General features: G+C 42.3%; 1 protein-coding gene across 1 annotated transcript in view; it reads left to right on the top strand.

The window, feature by feature from the left end:
- The window catches only part of foxo6b (forkhead box O6 b), a 41,036-nt gene that overhangs the window by 1,943 nt on the left and 18,385 nt on the right, over positions 1-20,708 (top strand). The gene's annotated exons all lie outside the window — the stretch shown is intronic.

Genomic DNA, 20,708 nt, shown 5'->3' with positions numbered 1-20,708 from the left:
ATGCGCGCTTTGACGCATTTGCGATGTGTCTGGTTTCAAGCCTATACTTCTCTGCAATATCGGGTCACATAGGGGACAAAGTGTGCCTTGGGTCCGATTTTCGACTCCACGACTGGAGCGTCACCCATGCCGCCGTTTGGGTGCTCGGGATAAACCGTTTGGAGTCACCCCGCCCCCCGCTATCCATAGCGCACACGCCGAATTACGCACAGGCTGTACGAAAGCATGGCGCAAGGCGAGGAGCTTATAATGACAATAACAAGAGATGATGACATTGGGTGTCACGGCAAACAGATGTAACCACAGATTATGTCTTACATTCAAATTAATATGAGGTTAATCTAATAGATTGGTAGCTGTAATCTACTTAAATTTACCACCCATTCTATGTTAGGATTAACAGTCTTTTGTTTTCAAGCCAACTGTAGCATCACTCGTTTTGCCAAAGTTTGGCTTGTGCATGCTGTTTTTGGAATTTTTTCAAACCAAGAGGAACAGTCTCAAAATCAGCTGCTCACAGTGCACGCAGTGCTCCAACATCTGGCAATAAACGCTCCGTTAAACACATCAGCCCTAGACTGGCTAGACTGGACTTTAGGTCAAACTGGAAAATTAATAATTAGCAGTTAAATCTGACTTGCTCTTAGTCAGGAATTAAAAATAAATAAAAAAATTAATAAATGGATTTTTTTTTTTTTTTTTTTTTTTTTTTTTTTTGCTTTTTTGCTTTGTTGCCACTTTTTAATTGTTGTTTGTGCATAGTGGGAGTTCCATCACAGCGCTGCAAGGCTCCATACAGTAATTAATAGGGTTTCAAAAAAAAAAAAAAACCTGATAGTCATAGTTAAATGTAATAGAGACAGGGAAGCAGCCTCAAAAGCTCCCATCTTGTTAAATTTGATAGCAGCGCTTAGCATTTACTGGCACTGTACTACCAGGACCTTTGCCAAGGAGACATGCTTTATTTAACACAGCGGTGATCTTAAAGTTGGTTGAGGAGCATTTAGCCTGTCCGTTTCATAAAGCAGGGTGACACACAGGAGAAAAGTTTAAAACCAGGTGAAAATTAAAGCTGCAAAGACAGAATGGTGAACGGTGGACGCCATAAATGTCCAATAACATTCAACCACTTTTTCATCTTAACCAGTACTCATTGTACTGAGTAGTGAACTAAGGACCTTGATTAAAATGAACCACTTTAAGAAGATTTTTGAAGCTTCGTTCCTTTACTGAGACATGAAGAAACACGAGTGTCAGTGGGATTATCACCATCCGTGTTGATCTAAAATCCTCACTCTACTTCTCCTGTCACCCCGTCATATCCTTACAATGGCTTTTGATAAGTATCTTTTTATCCCTCTCACACATACTGTACGTTTTTTTTCCCAGTGCTTCAGCTCCATTCCAGGAGTTGAACCAAGTTCAACAGCACAGAGTCACGGATTAATCCCCATTTAAAAACAGGAAAAATTGGATTGAAAGCTGGGGTTTAATTCCCCGGGTCTTGTTTGTGACGACCAGGGATGCCCGGCCTCATAGCTTTGCGTGGCGTTTTTGATTGGCCGGTCAAGGCGAGGGAGCTGATTGGCGGATAGAGGCACTTGAGCCGAGACGAAAAACAACTTGATTCAATCATAATAACACTCCTCAACAACAACCAGCAAAAAAACAGAAAAAAAAAAGAAAAAGAAAAAAAAAGCAAGAGGCGAGAGAGACATGCACGCACATGTTGGACTGTAGCAGTTGGCAGTGTCTTTAATGAGATTTGCAACAAGGAGGTACAGAATCACTCAAAACATACACACACACGCACACACATTTGTGTACAACAGCTTCCCGGAGTCTTGTATGTTTCTGGTTAGACTGAACAGCATTGATGGTGTGGTGAGAAATGGGGGGCATGTGGATGTATATGGATGGAGGGAAGGATGGGAAGGAAATATGATCCAGTCTCGCTATTAAAAGCAGTCTTTAAGAGCTGTTGTGTAATCCTGTCCGAGAGCTGATACTCAGTTCAGTTGAGGGCTCTTTGTCTTCATCTGGACCAATATGCACACTCTATCTATCTATCTATCTATCTATCTATCTATCTATCTATCTATCTATCTATCTATCTATCTATAGGTGTCAGGGGTCAGTCACTTGGTTAAATGTCAAGGTTAACACTGGCGCGCTGGAATCCCTTCACACACTGTTCTTCTCTGACAGTGTAGGGATTTCTTTGATTGTGGTTACACATAGCGTACACACACACAAACACACATGCGAAAGCGTTGCTTAAACGTGTGACAGCAAGGCTGCCACGAATTCTATGTATGGATTTCTCTGATTATGGTTCGGTAATTGTGGTTAAGTATTTTGCCCATGTTTGTTATTGCATCTGAGGTGGGAGGCTGTGTTTGGTCCTGTGAAGTGAGTTCAGTTCTGTAGGTGGCCACGGTGGCGGGCGATGGGGTGGGGTGGTGGAGGTGGGACATGTGCGTTATCTCTCTTTCCCTCTCTCTCTCGCATTCACACTCGCATACGCGCACGCAACTGTTATGTTCATTTCACAAGTGGCTCTGCGTGGGAATAGATGTGCTGTGCTGTGGCCTGTCTGCAGGCTGTACTGTACTCACATTCAGCAGCAGCAGCAGCAGCAGCAGCAGGCAGGTAGGAGCTCTTTGACTCTTCCTAAAGGCTTTCTGGAGCAGCACGTTAAAAGGCACGCCGTGGGTGTACGATTGTTCTAATCAGACACTGACACAGAAAACAAGTGGCAGCACACGTGAGCTTCGTTTAGAAATTCATGAAAGCATTAAGTCTTGCTCATGCAGAGTTTCTTTCCTTCGGTGTGTTTAAATCAGCTGCAGAGATTCATGAGCTTTCATTTTATTTTGCAGACTTCATTTTAGGGGAGTCATAATTTCCCAGCTATGCGACTGCACATTTCTACACCATTCTGGCAGAGTTTTTGATCACTTCAGCTGCACTTCCTGGAGGATGAATGTCCAGGACTTATGCAGTGCTCTGGTGGCCCCAGGGTAACTTTCCAACCATGAACTACAGCGTCCTCAGTCCAGGTCCGGCTGTGGACCTTTATTGAGTTATTTTAGCCATCATTCTCTCATACACAGATAACAGCTGTAAACTTCCTGCATCTCAATACTTAATACATACTGTATAGGTGTGTCTATTTGATGGTGCTGTCATACACAAAAGCACATGTGAGGAAGGTTTTATTAACACACAGTTCCATGGAGTGTCCCAGTGACGCCGTGACACAGAACTGGATTGCACATTATGTTCATCCTGGAACATCGTGTCACTGAACTGGAATGTCGTCCTTTTAAATGTTCGGCCAGTGTGGAGCAGACGTACATAAGAGCTGCTGACAATCAGTAATAATTAAATATATCAGAAATAAGCAAAATCCACAACAGCTCTGACACACATTTTCACTTTTCAAAGCTCATAGTATACAGCATTTGACAACACTGTCAACAAACGTGTAGATTAGGTTCCATGCTGATAATGGAGGTCGAGAAATTAGTCTTCAGTTCCTCTCGTTTACATGCATGTTCATGAATATATCTCAACATAAAAAGACCATTATGACAATGCTACAAATCCTGACCTCAGGGCTAAGGCATAACAAGAAAACGTCTAGGACAATGTCAAATGTCAAAAATCTTTGGGATCACTGAATGTGCCTGAGTAGCTGACTACATAACACCAACACATGGCTTCATAGCAGCTAGTTGTGGTGTTGACTGCCGCAGTTTGTAGCTTTCTATGCTTCGGCTGCATTGCTGTTTACGATAGGCTTCGCTAGTGCAATCAACAATCTGGTCGGATGAAACAAAATGTCGATCCAACATCGTGGGCTGTTTTGTGTGCGTTTTGCTTTATAAGTGTATCTAATAAACAGAGATAGACCATGCATGCCTAAGTAGCATATTAACCATCCTATTACCAAAAAGAGTAAAAGTTAGGTTAGGTGTACAGCTTAGTCAGTAACTAACTCCACAGAAACATTATAATCTGTAGGTAGTGTATTGCAACAGAACAATCTGACACATATGCGTCCTGATCATAAGGTTCTGGAGCTTATTTATGACATTTTAACTGAACTTTATTAACAAATAAAATCATTTTCCTTGTGTGTGTGTGTGTATCCGTGCTGGTAAACACAGTTTTGATTGCGCGATAAATAAGATTTATGTCGGCCGTGGAAATGGTCAAATTGACTTATTCCATGTCCTTCATTACCGAGAGCACAAGTGGATCTTTACGTCTAATATGCTCCTAATCTGCTCGTAATGCATCACAATGCACTTCACGTAAAGTATTACCGCCCACGCTGATGGCCATCACCTTGCTCTGCTGAGATTCCACTTGCGGGAGATGGGGAAGGAAAATAAGCTGCAAAGCACAAAAGAAGGGGGGGAGGGGAGATGGGGGGGGGGGGGTACAGGAGACAGGAGACATTTTGGAGAACAAGGTATTATTTGTACTGCCAATAAAACCTTTTTTGAATTGGATTCCGAATTGAGTGGGAGAGGACGGGAGAGGTGGAAAGAGAAAAGATAGAGCGAGTGAGTGAGTGGTGGCGGTGGCCCCTGCTGCTGAGCACATTGATAGCAGCCTTAATGCCTATGATGCTCCAGCGCCAGCCCAGACAGAGGGGAATTGGTTGGAGATGGTGGAACAGGCTTAGAGGGTTCCCTGTGCCAGCCGGCCTGGCACTGGCTCAACAGAAAGCCCTCTGCACCGCTACACAGTTATTGTTATTATCACAAAAGCGCAGCAGAAGGAGAGGCAGCTCTTGAGTTGGCGGGCTTGGCGCTAGGTTAACTGGGGGCGGGGAATGGGAAGAGGAATTTGGAAGGCAATGGGGGTTGGTTGTTGAATCTGAGACTATGGTAAAACTCATCTGATTAGCCCCGTGAATGGAGAGAAAACTGTTTGGAAGAGTCATTGAGACCTTGAATGGAAAGGAGGCCACGCAGAGACGGGACAGGTTTTGATCCAAAGGGATCAGTTGCCTCATCACTTGATGCTGAGCTACAAAAGGCATCTGAAAAGATATCGCTTCAATCTGGAGAAGGGCTGGGATGTAAACAAGAGACGTACTGGCAGTGGAGGCGGGGTGTTCACTTCTTAAAATGAGTCATAGTGGTTGGAATAGAACAAAATATTCTCGCCCTCAGCCCTCACACTTCAATCAGATGGAATAAATCAGCTGGAATAAAACGTTGAGAAACACTCTACAGACGGAAATTCCAGAGAGAAAACCGAGTCCAGACACAGAGCAGTCAGTGAGGCAGGCGGATCTTGGGAATTGTGCCCGTTGGTGTGTCGTAAAATGTCGGCCCAGCGCACATTCTCTCCGTGTTGTCTACCAGACCTCAGGGCTTCAAAATGTTCTGGTGTCTGGCTCGGATGATGAGCAGAGCACTAGTCAAACAACAGTCAGTCGTCTGTCCACACTGTCAGACCGTGAGTCAGGAGCAGGTCAGCACATATATTTCCAATAAGCTTTAAAGGACCACACCACTCCATTTTTTTATTTTTTTTTTTTTTTTACATACGTTGTCTCACTTTGAACAAGTCTCACTTCTGCTGTTGTGTTTTGAAAATGTGGCTGTATTTCACCATCCACTCCTCCAGGTACTCATTGGTTTCCACTTGTTTCTCATCTGTCGGTGGCCTCGTTTTACCTCTGCAGTCAAGTCCTGTATTATCAGCCTTTTTCCTGACCGTTTTCAAATGCGCCCTGTGTAATTTTTGATTTTTATGCATTTTTCCACTCTTGCGGTCCTCCCTTATGGAGGTCTGGTTTCCATTAATTTCCTGGAGCAACAATCAGTCAAATGCTTTACATCACAAGTAGTTATTTTGCAAAAGTGACTTCTAGAGGTCTGGCTAGATTTTGCCAGCAACTCCTGACAGCCACTGCTTGGAATTCATTGCCGTACAGTTTGAAAATGGACTTGAATCTCGACTCTTGTAAAGTGCTTGTGTTTTAAAATCCCAACCAACCTTAGTTTTGGCGGAGTTATGTAACTGTTGTCACGGTACATACGTCCATTGCGTTAGCATGCTGGGATTATGTAACCGATGTTGACGAGAGAAATTTGTTCTTAAAATATAATTTGATTGAATGTCAGTTTTGTATTCATTTCGAGACAACCAATGCAAATTAAAGTCACTCCAGACAGCCTTTGTTTCCATCTAATTCTCTATGGTATAGAAATCACTCACATTATTTTACATAAGCAGTACACATTTTGCAAATCATGCTGCTGTGTTTTGCACATTTGACTGTATGCTGTCTGTTGCTCCAGGCAGCCATTCATTTCCCCAACAACAATGGTTGTCTGGAGCGATGACAACGCGCATCCAAATTGCTAAAACGCAATAACATGGTTTGCAGAACGGCTACTTGTAATCTAAAGTAAGCCATTCCATTCATTACCACATGGTACGGATGGAAACCTATGGCCATCTGCAAAGTGGGAAAACAACAAAACAACTCAAAAACAAAAATGATGCACTGTTTAAAATACCGTCGGCAAAATGTGATGTGATGAAAATACAAAAGGACCTGAAACTTGGGTTTAAGTTATGAGATCTCTAAATTTTTTATGTTCCCGCAACAGTTACTTTGAAAAACCCAGAGTACAATGTAGCAACAGTGAGTTTCTCAGTGAGATGTTTGAGTTCTGATGTTGAAGTGACCATGAAAGTTAAGCCTTACACGGGGAGATGCTGCGCAGTCACTCATCTTAACCATCTCAATCAATTCACTGCAACGTCAAAATGACTGTTACCCAAAAGGATCCAGAAAGAGAGAGAGAAGATGTTATAATGTAATCATGCTTCTGAAATTGCACTAAATTTTAATGTGATTAATGACAGAGTTGTCTCATAAAGTATTCACCCCCAACTTTCCTCATATTGTACTCATTATACTATGCACCAATTTTAATAAATCATTATGCACTCACAGTGTTTATAATAGGCTTTTCATGCCTTATGAGGACCACTTCAAGTAATGTGTTGCCCTTATTTCTACTGCAAATGGGATTATTTTTTGAGTTCCTGTACATGCTAAAAAGGGTTTGATAGAGGTTTCTGCGGATCTGAACATTCTCTGTGTTTGTGTGTGCGCTTGTGTGTATCTGCATGTGTTGTTGTGTAGCTGGGCCTGATGGGAGTCCAGGTCCGGGGGGTACAGCTCTAGTTAATAATTCAGATGAGGCTCATTATCAAGGCAGCGCAGATCTCTCTCTGATTCCACCTTAATTGCAGGCAGGATGTGCCTCTCAGACACTCTCAAAGTCACTACCCCTCCTGTCTGCAGCTGCAAACGTCTACAGCACACACACAAAAGCACACACGCAGATGTCCACTGGTTCTCTTCCAGACCTCACCTCTTTGCAGCAGGTCCCCTCGCTGAGATCAGGCCTGGATCTGGGCCCGAACACATGGACGCAGACATTTGGAGATGAGCAGATAAGTCCCACTCGTAGCTTTAGTCTTGCACGGAGTATCGACTCCGAGGCAGGGCATGTGCTCCTATCATGAGTCACTTACATTTTTAATCAGATCGTCATGAGGGCTTTCTCCTGTTGGAGGGCTCAGCAAACTAAGATTGATGGGAGGTAATCAATCGGAGGACGGCAGCCCTGTGATTAATGCCTCTGGAGAGGGGAGCATTCTGAGCCACGCTGGACAACTTGGATCATGGCTTTGCAACCCCAAATTTTGAGCTGAAGAGTGGAGGGCATGTAAAAACAAAGGGCTTTTTGCGTGTTGATTCAGATGTGCAGCCTTTTAAAATAAGGAAGTCACCAACTCTGCCAGGGCTAAGGGTTTTGTTTCTTGGTGAAACAGCATTCACTCACCTATACCTTTACATTGTCCAAACATCACTGGTACTAAATGATTCCCTATTAAGGGCTACCTATATATATGTGATTCTCAAAGGTCTGTTGCAATCTCACACTGACAATTTCCTGATAATGAAGTTCTTGAATGGTCCACACCTTCGGTTCTAGTCAAGTTCAAACATTTTGCTGTTCCTAAACTAGAGATGGGGGTGGATAGATGGGTTGACAAAACATGAGACCGCTGTTTCCAATTTCACATCAGATCAAACTTAACTTTAAATATGGCCATCATTTATAAGCCTAACTGCAATGATGATGGTGACAGTAATAATGACAATTCTATATTTTAATTTAAAATGTGGACCTTTCACCAAACTTCATCAACTGGTTTTTCTGCCTAAATCCAGCAAAGTGTATATCTGTATATATATATATATATATATATATATATAAACACTTCCAGCAGGGGGCATGGATGATTTAAGGCGAACGTCAAGTCATATAGTATTGCTTAGATATGGTACTCAAAGGAAAAATTGTCAAATATCGAAACCAAAGACGAGTCAAAAATGATCCATTCTCTAGGGACAGTGGTAATTATATCCATACAGTACAGTTATGATGCTAGCAGGATTAAAATTAACAGAACTGCTGTACTGCACAAATAAAGCTATGAGGCTATGAACTTATTCTCTCACAGATAGCAAAACAAAGGACTACAAACATGTCACTCTGCACTCTGCATTGGTGCATTTGAAAGTACTTAAATTAAGTCATATTTGGGGCAATATTATAATTTAATGTGAAACTGTTAGCATGTGAGTTTAATGCATGAAAACCTTTACGATTCAGAAATTCATTGGCTGCCTACAAAAGAACATACTCCACTACATCATACTTACATTTTGTACCCCTTTACTACTTTATTAGTATGCATGAAAGCCATTGACTTGGGCTCAGTTCACAAAAACATCTCCACAATTATGCATGCGAAGTGTAAAAAGAAGTTAAGGTATTAGATGGTAGAATTTCATAAATGATTTTGTTTAGTGACAGATGCTGAAAAAAAGACAATTTTTTTGAGGGAAATTAATGGGTGCAGAGCAAATTAGTAAAAAGCTACACTCTACCCTAGAAGTCATTTTACAGCACTATCAATCACCCTTAATGCACATTGTTCTCAGTGTAGTTCAGTCGTGTTGAGGTGATGTTCAGCATCAGTCAAGTCACATTCATTCGCTGGCAGTTGAATTAGTTTTCATTTGAGGTGACTGTTATTCAACTCCGATCATTGCTGATAAAAGCCCATTAAAAAATTAAAGCAATTGATGTGTGTTAAGAGCAGGATAATTAGCTGTGTTTAAGCCAGAATTCTTTGCCCATTGTCTTGGTGAAATGTCTGTTAAAGCCGTTGCTGCACTTGGGAAGGTGTCTGTTGACCATGTCAAGCTGAGATGTAGAAAAAAGAACAACATGTCTACTGTCTATTGTCAAAGACGGGTCAGGGAAGAGTATTTTCACTAATGAATATTCATCAGTCCAACGACATATTTGGACAAATTACAATAAAAGCCTTTCAAGCTAAAGCTGAGAGGGAATAATTTGCAGCCAATCATTTTGGAGATTATTAATTAAACGTCATTAAACTACTTTAAATAGCTAAGCAGATTTACATTATGGCATACTGATCACGCAAAGTGTGTGCCTCTGTGTGTGTGATGACTTGCTGATGTAGTCTAGGTCTAGGAGGCAGACAGAGGTTAGCAGCGTAAGACGGCCTCTCTGTGGATTTCTGTGTCAGTTTGATGAAAATAGGTCAGGATTCAGAGCTTGGCGTTTAGCATTCGGCCCATGTGATGGGTGACGCTGCGCCTGACGACAGCTAGCCTTGAATGAACTCCAGACACTTTCTGTCTCTCCGTTTGTCTGCCCCTCCCGCCAACCTCCTCCCCTTCCCATGCCTTCCTCCCGACCCATTCTTCTGCAATCTAAACTCGGCCCTGTCATCCTCTGTCTCTCTCCTGCGCTCCTGTCGCTTTGAGCTCACGTAAAGAAATGTAAATCTGTGGGCTGTAGATTAAATGTCTTCTCTGTAGAAAGTGCACTCAAGTCCACAGACTACATTTGGTAGAATTTATTTGATTTAGATGTACCTTTGGGTATTGCAGCTCTGCTCTGGAGAAAGATAATACATATGCAGGAAAGATTTATGAGGAAAATATTCATCTGTGACCAGCAATCACCTAGCTTAGCGCAAGGTATGTTTGGTCACCACTACATGTGTGTTAGGCTTGATTCATTAATATCCTACAAAGAAGACTGTCAACTCTCGTGACTGCTATGGTTTAAAAATTACTCTCTAGGACATAAACCCACGTACAAATGAGTCAGATCAATGTGTGGCTATATCTGAGTAATTCAGCCATGGCAGGCACCTCTGCCTTGCAGAGCACTGACTGCACAAATATAATGGATAACTGGAAGAAAAAAAAAAAGCGCCAAGGTCAGTCCTGTTAAGTGAATATTCTGTATGAGATTGATCTGTGTCCAATTAGAGAGGAGGAGTTGTTTCATAGCATAGCATAATGTTTCCTTCTTGTGCGAGGGATTGGCTCTGCTAGCTAGCTGGCTATTAGCCAGCAGCTAAATCAACAAAGCAATTTGTGAACGGCTTGTAGCTGTCTTGCTAACACTAGATTCTGGCCTTCTATCATCCATGCCCAGTGATGGGAGGTGTTTATCAAACTGCAACAACACTACAACTAGATATCAGCAAGAACAAGCCAACGCGCTCTGTCTAAAGTCTAAAGGGTTTTGGTGCTAGGCCTGAACAGATTGACACGGAATTTACTGAACACATTTATACTATCCACACAACACATCTCAAATACATATTTTCTTTGACATCCCGCCAATATTTATTGACTGAAATGCATCCCGTAATCTAACGTGTCTTTCCTGTTTTATTCAGCTGTTATCAAAGCAACACACGACAGTAGTGCTGCACAAATGCTAACAACTCAGATAATAAAAAGTGATGTAACATTTTCCCCAGGCTCAAAATGCTGCCGTTCTTTAAATTCCAACACATGACATTTAGGGTTGGGATAACCATGCCCCCCCAAAGAGATTTTGATTTCAATAATCCCAATGTTTTCCTCCCTGGCAGTGTCACCCTGTGAGAAAGAAAAGAAACCGAGTCAAGTGGTAACAGTGATGTGGTAACTGACCACTACTTGGTATATTTTAGGTTTTGAACACGAAAAAAATAAATTCTGAATACATTGCCACTAATCTTACCCAGCTGAATACATTTACATAGGATGCTCATGATAGAGTATGGTTAAATATTCAAATGAGGTATTATTCATTAAACATTCATTCATCAGCAACAGAGAATAATGAATACAGTGAGGTACACTATTCCAAAAACAACAATTTACCCATGCTTTACTAAAGACATGTTACAGAAAAATCAACAAAATTTGATTAATCACTGCAAATATCTGACTCAAAGAATTAGAGGGATTATCAGGTTTTATATTTAATTTATATGGAATTATATTGTTTTCTCATTGCACCTGCACCAACGAGTAGTGCAGTAGTTTTTTAATTCATGAAGTACACAATCAACTAAGTGGGATGTTTTGTTGTGGAAAGTCCAGTTGAAGTCCAGTTATAAGGTAGTAATTAGTTCAGCATGATGCATATTCGTAAAAGTTAAACTACATTAGTTGCATATACTTAAATCAAAGTACACACACAAAATAGCTTGTGGGTAAGCTTCTGATGTCTGGGCCTGTAGTGACGCTATCATGTGTGATCTATTGCAGCCAGAGTATCTGTTGTAGAAGTATAATACATTATTTGTAATGTTGGCACAGCTGTGTTCATTTCCTGCAAAGGTTTATTCCTCCAGTTTTTGTCAACCTCTACCGCGTGAAGTGTTAGATTCCCAACTGATTTATCGCCCCCCCCTGCAAGTCTGACTTCATCAAATCCTTGACACTCCTAGTCATATATACTGTCTTTGATGAGCGCCACTGAAGTCGATGTGTGGATTTAATAGCAGCATTAATCTGCCTGTTTAATGGTGTTGTTGAGTGGAAGGTGGTCACCGCAAGACGCAGCACTAAAAGATGAGTTATGTCCCCAGCCGGTGAACGATGAAAGGGCAAAATGCAAAATAAGCTAGATGCGAGGAGAGTGGCAGAATTGAACAAGGTCTTCGTATACACTCCACAGGAGAGAGGGAGGATGCGAAAAGACTTGTTACTGAACAGGCCGGGAATGAAAACATTTCAGACATAGCAGTTTGTCCCCAGGATCGCTAGGTGTGGCCAAACACGTGCCTGAAGTGATGTTTTAGTTGTTAGCACAGTTTGTGCTTCCACTAATTTATCGAGGAAGGATGATAATTGATTCTCATGTGACATTTTTCCAGATTACAGGAATAAGTTCTCATTTCTTGTCGCTTCAGAACCGTGTTAATTGTTAGCTAATGAGCCGGTCTAAATACGTCTGCGCTAAACATCAAACTTTTTTTTTTCCTCAGGTGTTTCCAGGAGCACTCACATAGTGGCGCCGTGGCATTTTTTAAAATTCTTTTTTGTAATGAGCCCCACGGAGAATTTTGTGCCATCGTTTTAATTGGCGTGTGTCTATGAATACGGATAAACCAATGTATATTGGACTGATGCTGGTTTTTATCATGACTTCCGCACAGGGTAAAGTTCTGTGACCTTTGCTAGAGACACTAGAGTGAGTTGGCTACACAGAGTGTAGCAGTTATCTGGTGTTATAGGAATTTTAATCTTTACATCTACCTGACCTGCAAGAGCTGATTAGCACCACCCAACCTGCAAAAACATTCAATGTGGAATATATCAACAATTATGCCTGGACCTGACCCAGCCTGGAAACTAGAGTATCTTTCCCACCGATAGATGATCTGGAGTCTCGTTGCTGGGAACTTATCATGTTTCTGCAAAGGTCTGCAAAGTAAATCACATTGTTTGGATGGACTTTCAGTGGTGATGGATAGAAGAGTAACAGAGATGCAGTCATACACATCATCTGAGCGCAATGGAGACGAATTCCTTTGCAACAAAACTGCTGTCGCTGGAGAACCGAGCGGTTTAGAGTCTTCTGTGGCGTCTGTTATAAAGGATTCTGACAGCAAAACAGCTTTAAAGGACAAACAATTAAAAGCAATCAAGGCATTTGTCAAGAATGCTCAACGCTCAATACCCATTCTAGGATACCTTAACAATGAAGGTGATACTTGTCATTCCACAATTGCAATTTATCGACTGGACCTTGAAACTTTATGCGTGCGGAGTGACTTTAATTAGGTGCAATTTTCTCATTTTTCTCAAAATACACAAGATGTCAGACTATTAAAGAAATCTACAGCTGTAGTAAAACCTCACTTAAAACATTCTGTAGAGCTGGCTTAGTCTGGGTGTGCGTGACTGTTTATGTGCTGGAGAGAAAGAGACAGGGAGATAAAGAGATTGGGCCAAAAGAGGTGGAAGGTGACCACTCACAGTCTGGCCTATTGCACGCAATGTTTCTGTAAGTTATTTATAACTTGAACTGAATGTGTTTCTTTGTCACTTTTTGACCCACTTCACCAAAAACCTGTGACATTTCCCCTTAAGCTGCAGGTGCCTGCCTGACCCGCGGGGTTTGGGGTCAACGTGGACACCACTAATATGATGTTATGGTTCATTTCAACCCACCAGTGCTCACTGTCACGACCACTAGTTCCAACTATTGAACAGAACTATTGCTATTAGCTGATTCTAGTTACTACATAACTCGACAGGGACAGAGATGTCATCTAGGAATATTTACTTATAAGTTGAAACAGTTTTTTTCGAGCCTGGGAAATTCTAACATTAAACAAAGCATGATATTGAGTTGCATTGTGGGAACTGTAGGATCCACTTCGGAGGCCAAAAGGTCAAAATCCCATTCCTTCATTTGTTCTATCAGAAGTCCTCCAGCTCTATGAAAATTCATGGGAGTACCTCTTTAAATATTTTTTTCCGCAAATGCAGAAACCTTACTCTTGCAGACAGTAATCTGAGTAAGCCTTCTGCTGCTGATTCATGCGATGCAGTTAAATTGATTGATATGTGCTCAACACTACACTGGGAAAACTTTGATCTAATGCCTTGTTTTGCTGCCATGATATCAGCCGTACAATTTATTATGGCATCAACTGCTTCATTTGAGTTCAGGTTTAACATTACAGGACATTACTCTAATAGGATCAAAGTCTGAATCGCTCGAAATTGACGGCCGTGAAAACTGAGCCTTATTGATCGTTATTGTCATAAAGCGCCGCCAAATTGCAGCTTCAGCGGAGATATATTGACACGGAAGATATCGGCTGGGGCCTGAAGCACTGAAGGTGATGGGAGGGCAGTAAGAGGACAGGACTTAGGTGTAGCGGGGCGGTTGCGTGACTGAGCGGGCCTGTCTGTGTAATTCTCAGGGCGGATATTAAAGACGCAACACGGAGGCCTTCCCTCCGCTCTGCCCCTGCACTCCCTCCTCACCCTCGCCTTCCCCATTCTCCCGTTCCCTCTCCTTCCCTTTCCCCTCTCTCTGTCTCTGCTAATGATCTGCTCTGCCTGTCGCTGCCTGGCTGACTGATGCCCACTGACAGCACCACTCATGCGGAAATCTGCACCCCCCCCCTCTTCCCCTCTCCCCTACACACACACGCGCGTAATGAACTCATACACATCGCAACGCTACGTTTTTTTTTTTTACTAGGCATGTGTGACACACATGCACCGTGCACGCCAGCTTGCATAAATGCTCACGGTGAGATAGATAGATCCACATTAACTAATCACGCCCATTTGTTCAGTCACATGTCAGCAGGCATATATGCAGAGCAGATGACAGACACACAAACAGGCCACACAGCGTGCATACGTTATCCACAGAGCACCCCTCCGCTCCAGTTCTATAGCGTGCTTATTGAGCAGCTGACTTACCATCCACACATTTTTATGCTAATGACAATGTATTGGACTAGACTGAATGGAAAGCGGCACAGTTCAGTGAAATTCCTGCAGTGTGGCAAAACAGTTCATTTTATTTATTTATTTCGCCTGCTTGCGGCAGAAAACCTGTTAAAAAAAAAAAAAAGTAATGTCATAAATATACTGATGGGAATGCATTAGCCAGGTTAACAAAGATGCAGGTTTGTCATTATGAGGCGAGTGAAGACTTTGGTCTGTGTGCTGCAGTAATTGTTGAGCTCTGTAAAACATCTTTTCAGCAGCAAAAACGCCAAGTGCATATCCACAGAGCTTTCAATGCACAAACAGGTAATGTGTCACCTGATTGACAGACAGCGAATAATCAGCCATTCATTGAATTTGTAATTCATTACCAGTCCTCAAGTAAAAAGCACATCCAGGGGTTTCCGAGACTGCAGCCAGGGAGAGTTTTACAAGCTGGCTTCGACCGAATGCTGTTCTCAGAGATGGCTTCTATCAGACCCAGGGCGAATTTGGTTATATTTCGTAAAAAGAGACCTGAAAAGTCTAAATTGAAACAAGTGGTGCTTAGACTTTGCGGTGTAAGTACATTACCTAAGTCACGTGACATAATTCCATTTGACTCAAGTAATATAAGCAAAACAAGGTGTACGAGAAATGAAATATGCTGCAGATGGATGTGATGACAGAGGTATAACATATATATATTTTAAACTAGACCATTCCCTTGCAGCTGTCTTTCTGGTTACATGGGACAGAACTTCAGATATTCAGCCTGCAGCCAACTTTTAACACCTTGAGGAATTCAGCATATGTAGGGTTATTGTTTTAACTAATGAAAAGATCTCATTGACAAGAGCATGTTTCAAAAACGGTTCCAGTACAGTTGAATGCACCGCGCTACACAGAGACTAGTATCCTGCACTTTGGGCCGTCCACAGTAGTTGTTTTCAGTTACTTGTTGCTTAATCCTAAATACAAGGAGTTAAGATGCTACCATGTTAACTGACTACTCAGCTCTAAATTGTATGTGACAATCATATTGTTCTTCATGTGTTTTTTTTCCCACTAATTTCTACAGTAGCGTAGACATGTCGGTTTTCACATTCAGAGAACGGGTTTGTTTATTTCCCCTCAACCCGGCCCATTTATTCGCGTTGTTCTGTGGCATCTTTTGAAAACTGCACTTCAGACGGTCTTAATGCAGACTCTATTTCCGGATCTGTGTTTGATTCGTATTGGATTCGATTGCCAGCTCTGATCAGACGGTCAAATAAATAAAATATAAACAACTACCAAGTGGAATTTCTCCCAGTATTAAATATTATAGGGTTACATCTTAATATTGTTCAGTATTTATACACACTTTAGCTAAGCTTAGATGTGGCAGGAAACGCTCCAGTGACGCTCAGATATAAATGAGTTGCCACTTCACATATTTAGCAAACACCTCCAAATTGCAGCTTGTGAGAGTAGCCTACTTTCTCAGTAAAATAATAACTGAACATCTTTCTGTTCTTTCATTAGCGTGTTCTCAACACATATTCAGTACTCTCCTGCTGCTCTTGCCCCTAATTGGAAATTGGCCTCTACTAATAATAAACAGTCATGCATATGGAAATCTGATCAAAATAACCTATTTGAATCAATTTAGGGCAATTTACTCTGCAATCATTTTAATATGTATATGTCAGTGATTGACACAGATTTGTTTCTTTTTGATACATATATTTGATACATAAGGTTTCAGGCCATTTTTTTTCTACAGCGTCTTGGGACAATTTGTATTGTTATTGGCGCTATATAAATAAGACTGAATTGAAGTGAATTGGATAATAATCTGAGCATGCTCAGAGTCTGTACATCAGCGCCCTGCCAGGGGAGATTCATGGAGGTAAGAAATTAGGTCAGTAAGCAACACTGTGATGCAGGGCAACACCCCTGGGCTCCCCTCAGTCCCAGGCTGCACATGACCCACAGTCCTCCAGCTGATGGCTCAGCCCTACCATTACAATCAGCCGAGGAAGGGGGGCAAAAAAGGGGGTGGGGGTCTGGAGGCTCTGTGAGGCTGGACGGCTCTGGCACAGATCAGACCGGGAGACTCGGCCAGGTATTTCACTGCTGTGCAAAATATCTGGGCTGGAGACCAATGACAGAATTACAGTTACTACATAAAGTCCACTAAAGTCCAGCAGAGAAGCCAATATTCCATCACTATATAGTAGTTTTATTAAGTGGCACTTTAAATAGTTGCTAAGTTACTGCCCGATGGCCTTTTAATGCTAAAATAAGCAATGCTTCAATCAATGTGAGCCAGCGACTTTGGGATTGGGACAAATCTCTGGTGTGTAATTATTAGCCGAGTTATTGAAAGTTGCTCTCACTTTCACAAAAGCCAATTAAGTCTTATGTTATGAATTCATACGTTCAGTCAAATAAAAACTACTGTTGTGTCAATAAGTGAATTAATAAAAGGTCATGACTTCCTCACTGTGTAATTAGCCAGTAGCAGTAATACACAGACACTGATAAAGGCCTTTTTCTGCCGTTGTAAAGGTTAATAATAAAAGGTTAATGTGGTCCAGATGATGCGTCACACAATGTACCAACAATTCTAAATAGTTACAAACCAAACTGTGACTTTGAATGGTCTCATCACGCCAGGAATCAAAGTTAATTCATTTTTAAATACTAAATCATTTAGGGCACAGCTATTTATTATAAGACAAAAGTCTGGTCAAAATTAAGTAATGATAAATATTCATTTAACCTCCTGACAAAGCCTCAGTTCCAAAAGTCATCGACTACGTTAGGACCCTTTCATGGGACAACGAGAGAAATCCAACCTGCCACACATACCGATGCTTTAACAAGAGGAGAAGTACGAAATTTCAAAGTTTTTCTACAAAGAAAAGGGGAGAAAAGTTAGACACAGAAGGAGTGTCGGAACATCAAAGCTTAAAGGAACCACAAAATGGAGGGACGCAAAGCATAAACCAGTGACAATGTCATGAGTGGGTGTATCTTAAAAAAAAGGAAAAGTGTGGAAAAAATCTGCGAATATAAACATTTTACACGCCACTCTTCTTACATGCCTTTGTTGTCGAGGTCCGCTCTGTTCAACTATTCCGTGCTAAAGGTCGGCTCACACATTCATGTTCTTTTCAGGAGGAATTGCAACACAGTTGCTGAACTTAGAATTAGTCTATTTATGGTTAAATACCTGGGTGCTAATGACATGTACATGGTATTAAGTGCTAATTAGTAAATGTTGTGATGCTAAAGAAACATGACAGACATGGTAAACAAGAAGCATATCAGTCTACGTCATGTACGGAGTCAAAGCATAGTCTCGTGTTTTCAGTTTTTTCTTCTCCTCATGTAAAACATTGAGGTTCTCAAACAGCTAGACAGTCAGGCATACGAAATGTTTGACATTGGGACGCACGCAGACGTAATTTCAGCCCAGAAATGGTGGCTGCTTTATTACGGAGCTTTATTGAAAACCTTTAAATCGCTTTCACTTTGACATCCACACCAAGGGCAGCGCGTGTGCTTGCGTCGGGTGAAAGAGAAAGAAGAAACTTCCCAAGCAAATGTTACATTTTTCAGTCGGCACACATGTGACTCTAACCGTGAGTTGGAAGAATGGAGCTGTTACAAAAGATCGACAAAAATAAGCCCACAGGAAAAAAAAAAAACACATTTCCATTTTGTTTCAATTAACACGACGGCTCTTAACTGCGTTGGCTGTGGTCTGACCGATGAGAACAGTGAAGTGAGTCCTCAGTTGAGGAAAAACGCGACGGTGCTTAGATGTGCAGCAGGAAGAACTTCAAGCCTCTAATGAAGTTTTTCGTCTGCTCTTTGAAAGACTGAAAGCTCTGCTATACTCCACCCCTCAGTTACCAGATTGACCCCCCTCCCTTCCCTCCCTCCACGCACACATAAACACATGTGCAGATACTCAAACACACACGCGAAAACACACATTCCAGCATCCCCATTAGCAATTCATGAGCGGCGTCTCATTAGACTTTAAGTTTTACCATAGGCCTCTGAAGTATATGGCTGGAGCAGTTATTAATATTTCATAGCCTCCCATTGAGGAGCTAAAAACGAAGTCGACCCGCTTCCGCTACAAAGTGACTCGCGCTCCCCCCTTTTTTTTTTCTTCCCTCTTCTTCTACTTCTTTTTTACCCCCTCTTTTCCCTGTTCGTTAGACTGCCTCTCTCTTCCCCTCTTGACGCCGTTCGCTCCTCCGTCGCCGCTTTCTCTCTTCAGCTTCCTCGCTTCCGATCCCTCTCTGCCACACAGACCTTAACTCAAACTGACTTAATTGGGCTGTCTTTGTTCTGGGAAATGTGGGCATACCTTCCCCTTCTCCCCAGCAGAGAGAGAAAAGAGAAGTAGAAAGTGAGGAGGAGGTGGGTAAGCGACAGACGAGGGGAGGGGGGAAACGATGGAGGAGAGACCTGAGTGAACCTCGGTTAGCTCTGCTCCTAGCCCGTGTGCCATGTTCGGGTTAGTGGGGACTCAGGGGTCGGAGGCTGGTGGGGGCGGGGGGGATGGGAAGATGCGCGTGTGTGTGTCTGTGTGTGTGTGTGCGTCTGCGGAGACAAAGATGGGGAGGGGAGTCTCAAGGGTTCACAGGGTATCTGTCAGACTGGCAGACAGGAGCTCTGCCCCCGAAACAAACCCATGCATGAATAAGTCAATAAAACCATGTCTGTGCAGCGTGTGTGTGTGTTTGTGTGTGTGTGTGTGTGTGTGTGTGTGTGTGTGTGTGTGTCTGTAGGACTGCGCGAAGGGAGGGAATAGAGGAGAATCAGATGAGGATGAGGGTGATGAGGCTTCTTGTTTCCCAGCGTCTGTGACAAAGAGACAGACGCCACATTCCCTCGCAATGAGAAACAGACTGAGGCACACACACACACACACACACACACACACACACAGAGTGAGAGACAGTGTGTGATCAAAACCAGGGAAAGAGTGACAGAGAAAGTGCTTTGAGTTGGTTGGGACAGTTACGGCATGTTTGCACGTTTGCACGAAATTGGTTAGAAGTAAGTGGGTAACTGTGCTGTGTGTGTGTGTGAATGACTGTGTTTGTGTGTGTGTGTGTGTGTGTGCGTGTGTGTGTGTTCAGAGGGATGCACAGGCCTCAAACTTTGACCCAAACCAAGCCTGACTCAAGACCTTTGCTTTAGACATTCCCATGCTTTCAGATCAACAAAAATGTTTTCTGACTAGTGCAAAAAAAATTTAGCCCCATTTGTCCAAATATGATCGAACTTGAAAACGAATCCCTCCGTGGCTTTGTCCACGAGGGTGCTGTCATGTTGAAACCGAAAAGGATCTTCTCCAAACTGCTGCCGCGGAGTTACTCATGCGCTGCTGTATCATTTTGCATGATTCGCGCAAACCATAAAATAACAACCTCACACAGACTCATTCAGATGTAAAGTGGCCATTGTGGGAAAGACATTAAAGCCGGGGCTGTTTAACAGCGACGCAAATTTCCATCAGTTACTACGGCGCTCAACAGTACATGGTGAGTTGAGAGGACATTCCTCCAAGAACATGGAACATGAAGACATAGCAGGACTGAGTGCTAATAATAAAGTGCACATGTGCAAGCTTAGGCAGACAATGCGGTGTAAGCTGCGCACACAGATACTGCCAACAGAACAAAGACAAGAAACTACGTTGAGACATACAGTACAATACAGACACAGCCAAACCACTTGGGAGACAAAGACACTGTAACTTTAAAATGTTTGATTTATGTAGGTTCCTAGA

This window comes from Mugil cephalus, chromosome 14, assembly GCF_022458985.1.
Source record: "Mugil cephalus isolate CIBA_MC_2020 chromosome 14, CIBA_Mcephalus_1.1, whole genome shotgun sequence".
Lineage (NCBI taxonomy): Eukaryota > Metazoa > Chordata > Actinopteri > Mugiliformes > Mugilidae > Mugil > Mugil cephalus.
This window is presented reverse-complemented; position numbering and strand designations above follow the sequence as displayed.